The following is a 14,748-nucleotide window of genomic DNA, read 5'->3' as shown; positions in this document are numbered from 1 at the left end:
CCAAGGGCACTGTTCCTGACCCCCACGCGACACTGAAGAGGCGTGTCAGCCAAGACAGCCCAACAATGTCCAGCGCCTTCAGCATCTCAGGGCGGATCTCATCCACCCCCGGCGCCTTGCCACCAAGGAGCTTTTTAACAACCTTTGCGGGCTAATCACTCTACATCCAGACTGTTTGCTGTCCTGGCTCCTCAGTAGTGGAACGAGCTCCCCACTGACATCAGGACAGCAGGAAGTCTCTACATCTTCCGCCTGAGACTGAAAACACACCTCTTCCGACTATATCTGGATTAAAACACAGATTAGCACTTCAGTGGCACTTAAATAGCACTTACTTATGGTACTTTTGGAGTTCGACTATGTTGAGGAAATGTTACTTCCTGTATTCTTGTTGTTCTTAGTTTGTACTCTAGGTTGAAATGCACTTATTGTAAGTCGCTTTGGATAAAAGCGTCTGCTAAATGACATGTAATGTAATGTAATGTAATATGCCCAACCAGTCTACATGTGCTTTGTGGACTTGGAGAAGGCTTTCGACCGGGTCCCTCGGGAATTGTTGTGGGGGGTGCTGCGGGGGTATGCGGTTCCGGATCCGTTGCTACGGGCTATCCGGTCTCTGTACGCCTGCAATAGGAGCTGTGTTTGCATCCTCGGCAGTAAGTCAGAATCGTTCCCGGTGGGTGTTGGTCTCCGCCAGGGCTGCCCTTCATCACCGTTCCTGTTCGTGATTTTTCATGTGAACGTCGTTACGGAAGGAGGAAGAGGAGGAGCACTCTGGGTGTATAGTGCCTTGCTGTTTGTGTCCAGTTTATATACAGAATGATGCATTTAAAGACTTTGTGATAATGAGGAATAAAATCACAACATGCTCAACTCAAGCCACGCCTCTCTCTCTCTCTGTGTGTGTGTGTGTTTGTATGTGTGTGTGTGTGTTATATTTAATAATCAGGAGTAATAATGCTAAACGTGATTATTTTAGCATTAAATCACTTTTTAAAGGTGCCTTGATCAATAGTACGAATGTAATAGATTGCAATAAAACACGTGTCGTACTTCTACATGTTAATGACAGTTATATGTCTTAATTAAACATGTGTAGTACAATAGTATATAATATATATCATATATATAATATGTATATATAATATATACATATTATATATACATATGTATATACATATATAAATAATATATATATTATTTATATATGTATATACATATTATATATACAATATGTATGTACAGGACTGTCTCAGAAAATTAGAATATTGTGATAAAGTTCTTTATTTTCTGTAATGCAATTAAAAAAACAAAAATGTCATGCATTCTGGATTCATTACAAATCAACTGAAATATTGCAAGCCTTTTATTCTTTTAATATTGCTGATTATGGCTTACAGCTTAAGAAAACTCAAATATCCTATTTCTAAATATTAGAATATCATGAAAAAGTATACTAGTAGGGTATTAAACAAATCACTTGAATCGTCTAATTAACTCGAAACACCTGGAAACACATTTTCAAATGTTTGATTTTGTTTTGCTGTTATAAATCTTTTTTTTAACTTGGTCTGAGGAAATATTCAAATTTTATCAGATAGGATTTTAGAGTTTTCTTAAGCTGTAAGCCATAATCAGCAATATTAAAAGAATAAAAGGCTTGCAATATTTCAGTTGATTTGTAATGAATCGAATGCATATTTTTGTTTTTAATTGCATTACAGAAAATAAAGAACTTTATCACAATATTCTAATTTTCTGAGACAGTCCTGTATATACATATACAGGACTGTCTCAGAAAATTAGAATATTGTGATGAAGTTCTTTATTTTCTGTAATGCAATTTAAAAAACAAAAATGTCATGCATTCTGGATTCATTACAAATCAACTGAAATATTGCAAGCCTTTTATTCTTTTAATATTGCTGATTATGGCTTACAGCTTAAGAAAACTCAAATATCCTATCTCTAAATATTAGAATATCATGAAAAAGTATACTAGTAGGGTATTAAACAAATCACTTGAATTGTCTAATTAACTCGAAACACCTGCAAGGGTTTCCTGAGCCTTGACAAACACTCAGCTGTTATAAATCTTTTTTTTACTTGGTCTGAGGAAATATTAAAATTTTATGAGATAGGATTTTAGAGTTTTCTTAAGCTGTAAAAAATAATCAGCAATATTAAAAGAATAAAAGGCTTGCAATATTTCAGTTGATTTGTAATGAATCCAGAATGCATGACATTTTTGTTTTTTTAATTGCATTACAGAAAATAAAGAACTTTATCACAATATTCTAATTTTCTGAGACAGTCCTGTATATACATATATATGTTAGGGTTCCTGTCTGCTCCTAGTGTGTGATTCCCCTGTCTTGTTTCCCTTCTGTCTGTGTGGTGTTGTCTGTCTACAGCAGGGGTTCCCAAACTTTTTAGACCACGCACCCCCTTCTACATCCCGACCGGGTTCACGCACCCCCAATCCCCCACACCTTAAACAAAAACGCAACAGAATGCAAGAGTTGTTAACGGGGGGTGCGAGTGAGAGTGTGCTCACCTGTGCGCGCATCACGGCTGGGCATTACGCGCGCCGGCATTGAGCCGAGAAGAGTTGTTGACGGGACGGGGGGGGAGTGCGAGTGAGAGTGTGCTCACCTGTGCGCGCATCACGGCGTGGGCGTGACGCGCGCCGGCATCGAGCCGAGAATTGTTGACGGGGGGGAGCGATGCGCGTTATGGGAGCGGCGGCGCTGGGCTTAGCCCAGAAGAGTGAAGCAGCGAAATTTGTAGACATAGAAACACTCAGACAGAAGCTTGCTGTTACGTGCGCCTGTTGCCAGTCTGACTCCGCTGCTTTGGGTGAATGACGTCACGTGCGACCTGGAGGTGTTAACCACTTGTGTGCCAAATCTTTTATTTTTTAATTTTTTTATTAACATTCGGGGATAATTAAAAAACATCCGGGGCTTTAGCCCCGGGTTTTTTAGCCTAGGGACGCCACTGGTTAAGACCGAAATGACACTTGAGAGCCCTGAGAATGTTTAATATTAATTATTACACCATTAGACCACCATTACATTTTTCCTCTCGCACCCCTAGAGGCAGCTCGCGCACCCCTGGGGGTGCCCGCACCACACTTTGGGAATCCCTGGTCTACAGTATCCACCCCCGGTTTCCGCCCACTGCCACGCCCGCTTCCGTTGGACCAGCTGTGATGAGTTCTGGTAATCACCAGCAGTGGTTATAAGGACCATGTCTTTCTCTGGCGTGCTGTCAGGTCGTTCCGGTAAAGCCTATGGTTCAGCAGCAGCGCACAGGCTCGGTTGAGTTTCCCTCCCGACTTCACAAGCTCGGTTGAGTTTCCCTCCCGACTTCACAAGCTCGGTTGAGTTTCCCTCCCGACTTCACAAGCTCGGTTGAGTTTCCCTCCCGACTTCACAGGCTCGGTGGAGTTGCCCTCCCGACGCCGGATCAGCAGAGAGCGGTAGAGTTTCCCTCCCGACTTCACAGGCTCGGTGGAGTTGCCCTCCCGATTTTGAAGTGAGACTGCCAGTTCTCCCCGTGTTGAGATTTGTTTGTTTGTTGTTTTTGGTTTTGTGCATTCAGGTTAATAAAATCCTGAATTTGATTCTGAAGCTACTGTGTTGCGTGCGTTTGGGTCCTCCACAACACTCACACCGTAACAATATATACTGTATAATATATACATATTATATATGTATATACTGTACATATATAATATATTTATATAGTATATACAAACATATATTATATCTGTATATAATATATAATGTATGTATATATAGTACACTCCTGTCTGTTGTTCTTGTGTGTATGTGCTTCGTGTTGGTGTGGTTCCTGTGAGATGGAACATTCAGTTCATGTTCAGGAACTCTGAGTTCGGTGGCGTTGCCCTTCGACTCCAACGGAGGAATAACTACATATATATATATATACACATATTTATGTATAAACTATATATTTATAAATAATATATTTATTATATCAAAATGTTCATATATAAACAATATATAAAACATGTATTATATATTTATATATAAACTATATATATAAAACATTTATTATATTTATAAATAAACAATATATTTATAAACAATCTATATATATATATAAACGGTAATAAAATAATTTACAGTGAATATTTAAACTCTTGAGCAAGAACAGTTGATGTGGTGACGTCACCAAGTCAGCTGCTGTTCCAATCCAATCTCCCTTCCTCCTTTCCTCCCCTCCTCCTCCTGTCCCCTGGAGTCTGGACTCCCAAGACCCGGCCTGGACTCGGTGTAGTCTGGCTTATGAACAGCGTGTTACTGGTCGGGTCGTTCCTTTGAAGGTTTCGGATGTTTTGGACTTGCGATAAACAGTTATTGGTTAATCATCGATGCACGTCCAAAGTCCAACGAACGGGAAGAGTGTTTTAAGAGTGGCGCGTCAGCAGAACACAGACAACAACCGGACTTCTTCCACCACAGGTGAGTTCAGAGAGAGATCTGCATTGAATTGAATTGATAGAGAGATTTTTTTGATTTTTGAAAAAAACTATTTCAAACCGTGCACCACATAAAACCAAATTGCAATCAACACAAATCTCTTTCACTGCAGCACCAATCCTGAAAAAAGAAAATTGTTCATGATGCTCAGGTTCATTAATAACAAAAACCAAAGCTGCTCCCTGAGGCCAGGAGGTGTTCCCCCTCAGTCGACCTCAACTCCTCCTCTTCTCCTCGTCCTCCACCAGCAGCACTTTCCTGAGGTCACAGGATCTTCTTCAGCCTGTAGACCTCCTGTGGAGTGAAGGCTCCTCTCTCGTCTTCATCGTGAGGAAGGTGGCAGAGAGGAAGAATTTGTCTCTGCAGAAGTGGTCTTCCACCTTTACGTGCCACATCTGCTTCGTCTTGCGGAGGAAGTCTTTTAGCTCCTCCACACTGTAGTGTGGAAGAGGGGTGGAGCCTTCCTCCTCCGAGCTGGACTCTGGCTCCGCCCCTCTCCTCCTCGACCTCCGTCTGCCCGCCGTCACCTTCTTGGCCTGTGGGTTTTCTCCTTCCTCCCCCCTCTTCCTCTTTAGCCAGGGACTCTGAGGCTCCTCCCCCTCCATGTCCACCTCACTGTCTGACAGCACCACCTCTCTGGCACCTGCCCCCCTCTTCCTCTGACTCTCCTTTGTCCTCCTCTTCAACTTGTCGGGCCACCTCAGCCCCACCCGCTTCTCTCCTCTCCTCCTCACCCTCCTGGTCTGCACCAGCCCCTCCCTCCTCTCTCCTCTCCTCCTCCTCTTCTTCCTCACCCTCCTGGTCTGCACCAGCCCCTCCCTCCTCTCTCCTCCTCTTCTTCCTCACCCTCCTGGCCTACACCAGCCCCTCCCTCCTCTCTCCTCTCCTACCTCCTCACCCTCACCCTGCTGGCCTGTGACCGTCTCCCCCTCTCCCTCCTCACCTTGCTGGACTGGACCAGTGCCCCCCTCCTCTTCCTCCTCCACAACCTGCTGGGCACCCCCCATCTCTGCCTGCTCTCTCTCCTCCCCCCTCTGGGTACCTGCAGTCCCTGGTTGCTCCCCCTCCCCCCCCTGCTGTGCACCCCCCGTGCCCTCCGCCCCCCCCTGGTTCTGCCCCCGAGGAGCCGCCCTGCTGGTGTTCTGCTCAGCAGCTCTCCACCGGTGGCAGTCCCTGGCTATGTGCCCCTCTCCCCACAGATGAAGCACCTCCCGTTCCCTGAGGAGATGTAGATGGGGTAGTTGTGCTCGGCCACCCTGATGAACACCTGGAGGCGGAGCTCTCCACCCTGATGAACACCCGGAGGCGGAGCTCTCCACCCTGATGAACACCCGGAGGCGGAGCTCTTCTCCCCTGTTGTTCAGGATCATGGAGAGATGCCTCCGGTGGGACCACACTGCCTCATCCGGGAGGACTTCCACCCTGAGGGGATCTTCTACAGCCGGGACACCACCTTCCCGTGCTTCACCAGCTCCTTTAAAATTACCTCCTCTTTTATAAAAGGAGGCACGTTGGCCACGGTGACCCGAACCGACGGTGTGGCCAGCGGCGCCACCGGCACATACATGCCTCTGATGACCCGACACCACCACCTCGTTCACCTTCGGCACGCTGTCTAGGAACAGAACCACCGCTCCGTTCATACGGGCAGCGGACCTCACGCAGTCCTCACGACCACGTCGCCCACTGCCAGCCCCACCTCCTCCTCCGAGCACGGGAAACTCGGCGCCACTCTAATGCCGTGTTCCCGCGTGAGGAAGCTCATGTCCTCCATGACGCTAGCTCCCCGTTAGCCTGCCGGTTAGCTCCCCGCTAGCCGCACGCACAAACAAAACCCTCCGTGAAACCACACACTCACACAGACAGTCGGGTGAACCCACAGACACTCACAACAAACATACCTGTAGACCCAGTCACTCTTTAGCGCGGAAAAAAACACCTTTAAACCAGTGGCGGCTGGTGAAATTTTTTTGGGGGGGGGCGCAGTTGGGCGACGTGGTTTAAATATCACTCAACAATGAGAAGAAGAGGTTTTGAGTAGAATATTGTAAAAAACAAAGCTTTATTTCAAGAACACAGCGTGCTCAACACTGTCCAACAACAACTATCAACACACTGTAACTTTGGGCATGAGAGGTTCAGAGCAGCTTTAAGGAACATGGGGTTGGGTTTCAGAGGTTTGCAAAATAAAAGAGTTTCACCCTCACATGAAAGAGGTTCAGAGCAGATGTAACTGATGTGGAACGGGCATGGAAGAAGTCGGCTCAGATGGTGGATTTTCCCAGCACTTATTTATTCTGCAGAAGACAACAGAACACACACATTTGCCTTCTGATTTGTCTCTGCACTTCCACTTCCCTCAGCAATAAAAAACCATTGTCCATGGAAGACAGGACCACATTAAATCTAAATAATAACAATTCTCATCAAAAACCATGACATGTAACATACAAGGAGAAAACAGAGACCGCTAATGGACAAAATAAATAACTACATGAGCTAGAAAGTGGCTCAATGAAACCGCCACCAAACGTATATTTTGACAGTCTAAATGACACGACAGCTGGGCCGGGATCGTATTAACATTCCATTACTGTATGTAACATAAACGGTTAATTTTATTAAAGAATATAGCCAAAATAGTGCAAAATCGTTTTCACTCAACTCACCTCGGCAATATAAATCCATTGTGACGGAAAGACGGACTCAGGAGCAGGAAGTGCAACAGATGGAAAGCAATTTCCAGGAAACAGATTTTTAAAAATAACGCTAAATAAAAATAGCTCATTAAAATAAAATTCACAAACACTCAAGAATATCGTTGAACAACAAACAAAAATAAAATACAATACATTGAAAACAAGAAATGACAGAGTGCATTTCTAACTGTTTGACAGAGTAGACCCACTATATGTAAAGAAAAGTAGCCTCCTCTCTTTAAAGTGGTCAAACTTCTCAATAACTCTGGTTAAAGTCAATCATGTCTGTAACCAGCCTGTTTCATTATTCTGGAGGGAATGTGTCTGTTTTTCAGAACTTCTTCGTTGTGTTTTCGATGCCAGTTCGGTCTGCAAACAGGGTTAGCTTCATGCTGTTAGCGAGTTAGCTCCATGTTCTTAGCTAGATAACTGCGGCAAGATTCGTGCTTTACACTTGTCTGAAGCTCTGTAGATCCCTCACCCGTTGTAGTCCAGAGAGTTTCCGTCCCAGGACTTTGGAAAACAGACAGGGGAAACAAAAAACGAATTACTCATGGAGCATTCAGCTAACCAGCTCCGGTTAGCATATCGGCTTGAGGAGAACCTCCGGGTGTCGTCCTCCAGCGGTCAGCGCTTTGCTGCAGAATTTTTAAATCCGGATGTTCGGGTCCCAACTCTTTCAGCCTCTTCTTGTCAATATCTGACCGTCGATTGAAAGGTGTTTGGTGTAGAGATACCAGAGTTTTCAGTCGACGCCATACTAACATAAAGCTTCTGCTAGCTATGTTGCTCGCGTACCTCCGTGGAGCTCTGGGCAGCAGGGTTGCCAGGTCTGTGTGACACAACCAGCCCAAAAACCAGCCCAATATCAGAACTCAAAATATGCCCGTGCCAAACCATATACACTGCTTTTAAAGTCCAACAGCATTGCTATCATTGCCAAATGTATTGTAATATCTACAAAGTAACAACATATGTTTAGTTTGACAGCATTAAAAGCAGTTTTCCCTCAAGTTATTTCACCTAGGTCCTAAAATGGCCTTGTGTAATTAGATACAGTATATTATCATAAATAAAATGTGTACGTGCTGATCTGGAGTCAGTTTGGTAGGATTTGGGTATGAATAAATTATTTCATTTAAAATATGGATTTTTATTTCAAGATATTCATGTAATTTGCATGCAAAATAGGTCTACCCGAACCAAGGACAAAAAATTCAACCCGCGCAACACTTCAAAAGTGGCCCGATTCCGCAGGAAAACCGCGGACCTGGCAACACTGCTCTATGGGCTGAGGGAACATACGGGTCTCTGAATAATCCAATCGCGTGCGCACATTTGTGCGCCCCAAGATTCCCGGTTTCATCTGCCAATGTGAAGCCGGTCATTGCCAAAACGACTGAAATGTTGTATGATGCCGTACACACACGTTAGACCAGCGCCTCGAAAAAGGGGAGGGGCTTCTCTCCGTGATAATGGCGATATATTATATTTTTTCACATTAACTTAAGTGGTTGTTGACAGGGGTTTACGGTCTCCCACACACATTTAGCGCGTCAACACGGTATATTTACTATTTAAATGATTTGGCATATAATGTTTTTTAACATAATTTTTTTTCTTCTTCTTTTTTTTTTCATCTCCAAATTTTGAGAGGGGCGGCGCCCCCTATGGACGAACCGCCACTGCTTTAAACCAACAATGCTCCTCTGCTCAGCAATCACACGTCCTCTCACGCTGAGAGAGAGAGAGAGAGAGAGAGAGAGAGAGAGAGAGAGAGAGAGAGAGAGAGAGAGAGAGAGAGAGAGAGAGAGAGAGAGAGAGAGAGAGAGAGAGAGAGAGAGAGAGAGAGAGAGAGAGAGAGAGAGAGAGAGAGAGAGAGAGAGAGAGAGAGAGAGAGAGAGAGAGCACAGGTCCATCCTCACCGAGGGGATCAGAGGACTCTCAGCATGTCGTGACTCGCCTTCGCCGCTAGATGGCGACAGAACGCCCGTGATGAGAATACTACTGGAGAGTTACAGTGTCTGATACTTATCACTCGTGTTTTTCTAATATTAAATGTACTTAAGTATTGAAAGTAAAGGTGCATGCTGTTAATAAAAAGGGTCAGAATCTATCTAATACAGGCGCGCTCTTAAAGTGAAAATACAGACACACTCTTAAAGTGACAGTATACAAAGTGAAACTACAGACACGCTCTTAAAGGGACAGTACAAAGATTGAAACTACAGGCACACTCTCAAAGAGACAGTACAGTGAAACTACATACATGTTTCGCTCCTTTTTCGTTTCAGAAAAGATGTCCTCACAGATCAGGCTGAGGCTGCTGCCGAGGGCCAGGTGCCTGTTCGACGAGCCTGTTCAGGTGAAGGTGGATGGGCTGAGAGGGACCTACACCGGGATCGAACCCACAGGCTTGCTGTGGTCCATGAAGCCGGCCACCCCGCACAAGAGGTTCCAGAGGACCAATGCAATGAACCCCCACGTGGTGAAGTTCTCCGTGGAGGAGCAAGAGGAAGGGGGCAGGGTGCTGGCCGAGGCCACCAATGAGAGGCTTCTGATTGGAGACGGGGTCAGCCGGAAAACCATCAAAGACGGGAATATCCGTGGGGTCCTGTTCACTCCACCAGGTAGTCCTTTGTCTCGGTCCAGATGATTCAGATGGGTCCAGATGGTCTAGATCAGGGCTCGGGAACCTATGGCTCGCGAGCCATACAGGACTGTCTCAGAAAATTAGAATATTGTGATAAAGTTCTTTATTTTCTGTAATGCAATTAAAAAAACAAAAATGTCATGCATTCTGGATTCATTACAAATCAACTGGAATATTGCAAGCCTTTTATTCTTTTAATATTGCTGATTATGGTTTACAGCTTAAGAAAACTCTAAAATCCTATCTCATAAAATTTTAATATTTCCTCAGACCAAGTAAAAAAAAGATTTATAACAGCTGAGTGTTTGTCAAGGCTCAGGAAACCCTTGCAGGTGTTTCGAGTTAATTAGACAATTCAAGTGATTTGTTTAATACCCTACTAGTATACTTTTTCATGATATTCTAATATTTAGAGATAGGATATTTGAGTTTTCTTAAGCTGTAAGTCATAATCAGCAATATTAAAAGAATAAAAGGCTTGCAATATTTCAGTTGATTTGTAATGAATCCAGAATGCATGACATTTTTGTTTTTTGAATTGCATTACAGAAAATAAAGAACTTCATCACAATATTCTAATTTTCTGAGACAGTCCTGTATATGGCTCTTCTTGTGACGGCATATGGCTCCCAGGCAATTTGGAGTTTAAAAAATAAAAAATCTCCGCCCGCCACCCTGTAATTTTTTCTATAACGCCAGATTACAGCAGAAGTAATTTAAGGTCCTTTTCTTAAAGAGCACGTCTTTGTTCTTTTATTAAACTAAACAGCCGTCTGTTATTGATCGTATCTCACCAGCAGCATGTCATTCTGTCTCTACGTGTCGCATTAACACTTCTCGGCTCGCCGTCTCGCGCGCCGCAAAGCTCCGATGCCGGCGTGTGCGCACGCATCGAGACGGAGCAAGGAAAAAGTCACCCGTAGCATCATGCAGCACCAGAAGTCGCATTACAAGCAAGACATATTTAATTCATTATACGTTAAAAATACAATATGGCTCTCAATGAAACATATTGAGAAGTATTTGGCTTTTATGGCTCTCCCAGTCAAAAAGGTTCCTGACCCCTGGTCTAGATGGTCTGGATCAGGGGTGCTCACACTTTTTCAGCACGCGGGTGTTAATGCGACACGTAGAGACAGAAATGACATGCTGCTGTGTAGAGACGACCAACAACAGACGGCTGTTTAGTTTAATAAAAGAACAAAGACGAGCGGGCGGAGATTTCAGGAGGGCGGGCCAATTCTTTTTTAATGTCATGCGATCTACCAATACTACGCCACGATCGACTAGTAGATCGCCGCAATCGACTGGTAGATCGCGATCGACGTATTGAGCACCCCTGGTCTGGATGGTCTAGAATAGATAGTTTAGATCGGTCCAGATGGTCCAGATGGTCTAGATCTGTCTAGATGGTTCAGATCGGTCCAGATGGTCTCCCATCATTTTGAACCCCCCCCTTCCTCCCCCCCTGTGTCTTCCGGTCCAGGTGAAGGTCCGTTCCCCGCCGTGTTGGACCTGTACACCTTTGGCGGCGGTCTGTCGGAGAGGAGGGCCTCGCTGCTGGCCTCCCGGGGCTTCCTGGTCCTGACGGTGGCGTTGTACGGCCACGAAGACATGCCGAAGGCCATTCAGGTGGTCCACCTGGACTACTTCGAGGAGGCTATTCGGTTGTTAAAAAAGCAAGATGGGGTGAGTTATTAATCTGAGTTTTGAACGTATTGTTTTTGTTGCGAATGACAAAAAGGGGACAGAGTGACCCCCAGTGGACAAAATAAATAACTGCGTGAGTTAGTTAGTGAAAATAATAACGTGAAACAAAAGGAAGAACACATACCTGCCGAACACAATAACACATTGTCTTCCTTCTGTACATCAGCTTCTCTCAGCAATATCACACTAGTATCTCTAAAACAGGACTAGGGGAAATCTAAATCATAACAATTCTTATCTTAAACCAACTATTCTTAATCCATGAATTATAACAAAAGGGAAAAACAGTGACCCCAAGTGGACCAAATAAATAACTGCGTTAGTGAGTGACTCAGCAAAATCATAGCATTTAACAAAAGGAAGAACATACCTGCGGAACACAACTTTCCTTTACACATCTTCTTTCTGTACATCAGCTTCCTATAAAAACAGAATTTATATGGGTAAGATATACAACGTGGTGGCCGGAAGTAGTAAATACAAAGAGGCAAAGAAACGCCTCCAAACGTATATTTAATGATCTGTTAACCAGCTTCATAACAAACAACAGGTGGACACCGTGGTCCTGTTATAGACCATCACCCAGTGTTACTCTTTTGTGTAAGCACGGTGGGGTAGTGGCTAGCACTGTCTCCTCACAGCAAGAGGGCCGTGGGATCAATTCCCGGTCTGGGCGGTCCTTCTGTGTGGAGGCAGCGTGGGTTCCCTCCGGGTTCTCCGGCTTCCTCCCACAGTCCAAAGACATGCAGTCAATTGATCTTAGTTGTCTGTCTCTATGTGTGAACCCCGCCTTCGCCCTATGTCAGTTGGGATCGCCTCCAGCGCCCCGTGACCCTAATGAGGATAAATGGTATGGATAATGGATGGAATGAAGGAGAAGAAGACAAAGAAGGATGAGGAAGGAGAAGAACACGACAATGCCGAAGAAGAAAAAGAAGGAGAAAAAGAAGACAACAATGAAGGAAAATAAGACAAATAAGAATAAAGATGAAATAGAAAAGGAAACAACATAGACGATGATGAAGAAGAAGTCCATACTGAGCGTGTTGAGTCCATACCGAGCGTGTTGAGTTCATACCGAGCGTGCTGAGTCCATACTGAGCGTGCTGAGTCCATACCGAGCGTGTTGAGTCCATACCGAGCGTGTTGAGTCCATACCGAGCGTGTTGAGTCCATACCGAGCGTGTTGAGTCCATACCGAGCGTGCTGAGTCCATACTGAGCGTGTTGAGTTCATACCGAGCGTGCTGAGTCCATACCGAGCGTGTTGAGTACATACCGAGCGTGTTGAGTTCATACCGAGCGTGCTGAGTCCATACTGAGTGTGCTGAGTCCATACCGAGCGTGTTGAGTCCATACCGAGTGTGTTGAGTCCATACCGAGCGTGCTGAGTCCATACCGAGTGTGTTGAGTCCATACCGAGTGTGTTGAGTCCATACCGAGCGTGCTGAGTCCATACCGAGCGTGTTGAGTCCATACCGAGCGTGTTGAGTCCATACCGAGCGTGTTGAGTCCATACCGAGCGTGTTGAGTCCATACCGAGCGTGCTGAGTCCATACTGAGTGTGCTGAGTCCATACTGAGCTTGTTGAGTCCATACTGAGCGTGTTGAGTCCATACTGAGCGTGTTGAGTCCATACTGAGCGTGTTGAGTCCATACTGAGCTTGTTGAGTCCATACTGAGCGTGTTGAGTCCATACTGAGCGTGTTGAGTCCATACTGAGCGTGTTGAGTCCATACTGAGCGTGTCTCCCTGCAGGTGGGCAGTAACGACATCGGTGTGATCTCGATGTCCAAGAGTGCCGACCTGGCTCTGTCCATCGCCTCCTTCTTGTCCGGCGTGGCGGCCACCGTGTGGATCTACGGCTGCTGCTCCAACGTCATGCTGCCGCTCCACTTCCACGGGAAGCAACTCCTCCCGGGACTGAGACTCGACGTGGACAAGCTGATCCCCCCCAAGGACGAGTCGGGCGCCGCCGACGGCAGGAAAGTGCTGCGCGACCCGCTGGCGGAGGAGAACCGGGCCGCCCTGGTGCCCGTGGAGCACGCCGAGTGCCGCTTCCTCTTCGCAGCGGCGGGTGACGACCACAACTGAGACAGCGCGGCGAACATGGAGGCGGCGGCGGCGAGGCTGCGGCGCCACGGGAAGGAGAACTTTGAGTGCGTGTGCTATCCGGGGGCGGGGCACTACCTGGAGCCGCCCTACGGGCCCTACTGCCCCTCCAGCTTCCACCGCGTGGTCAGCCAGCCCGTCATGTGGGGCGGGGAGCCGCGCGGCCACGCCCACGCCGAGATCCACCTGTGGAAGAAGATCCAGGAGTTCTTCAGGGCTCACCTGAGCGTCGGCACCAAGGATGTTAAAGCTAGAATGTGAAGAATCTAATATTCAGAAACACAAAGCAGCTTCAAGCAAGTCAATAAAATGTTTCTACAACATTTACATCTATTTGTGCTTCAAGGGAAAAGTTAAGAATTACAATTTAATTAAGAACTTTAGAGCCAAAATTATTAAGACCTCTACCTGTGAAGACCTCTACCCGTAAAGACCTCTACCTCTGAACACCTCTACATGTGAAGACCTCTACATGTGAAGACCTCTACCTCTGAACACCTCTACATGTGAAGACCTCTACCTCTGAAGACCTCTACATGTGAAGACCTCTACATGTGAAGACCTCTACCTCTGAAGACCTCTACATGTGAAGACATCTACATGTGAAGACCTCTACCTCTGAAGACCTCTACCTCTGAAGACCTCAACATGTGAAGACCTCTACCTCTGAAGACCTCAACATGTGAAGACCTCTACCTCTGAAGACCTCTACATGTGAAGACCTCTACCTCTGAAGACCTCTACATGTGAGGACCTCTACATCTGAACACCTCTACATGTGAAGACCTCTACCTCTGAAGACCTCTACACGTGAAGACCTCTCCATGTGAAGACCTCTACCTCTGAACACCTCTACATGTGAAGACCTCTACATGTGAAGACCTCTACCTCTGAAGACCTCTACATGTGAAGACCTCTACATGTGAAGCCCTCTACCTCTGAAGACCTCTACATGTGAAGACCTCTACCTCTGAAGACCTCTACATGTGAAGACCTCTACCTCTGAAGACCTCTACATGTGAAGACCTCTACATGTGAAGCCCTCTACCTCTGAAGACCTCTAC

At 45.8% G+C, this 14,748-nt stretch overlaps 1 pseudogene; it reads left to right on the top strand.

Annotated features, from left to right (window-relative positions):
- Positions 1-4,301: 4,301 nt before the first annotated feature.
- Positions 4,302-14,001, top strand: LOC130190987 (acyl-coenzyme A thioesterase 5-like; annotated as a pseudogene).
- The last annotated feature ends 747 nt before the right edge of the window (positions 14,002-14,748 follow it).

The sequence above is a fragment of the Pseudoliparis swirei genome, unplaced genomic scaffold (assembly GCF_029220125.1).
Source record: "Pseudoliparis swirei isolate HS2019 ecotype Mariana Trench unplaced genomic scaffold, NWPU_hadal_v1 hadal_25, whole genome shotgun sequence".
In the NCBI taxonomy this organism is placed as follows: Eukaryota; Metazoa; Chordata; class Actinopteri; order Perciformes; family Liparidae; genus Pseudoliparis; species Pseudoliparis swirei.
This window is presented reverse-complemented; position numbering and strand designations above follow the sequence as displayed.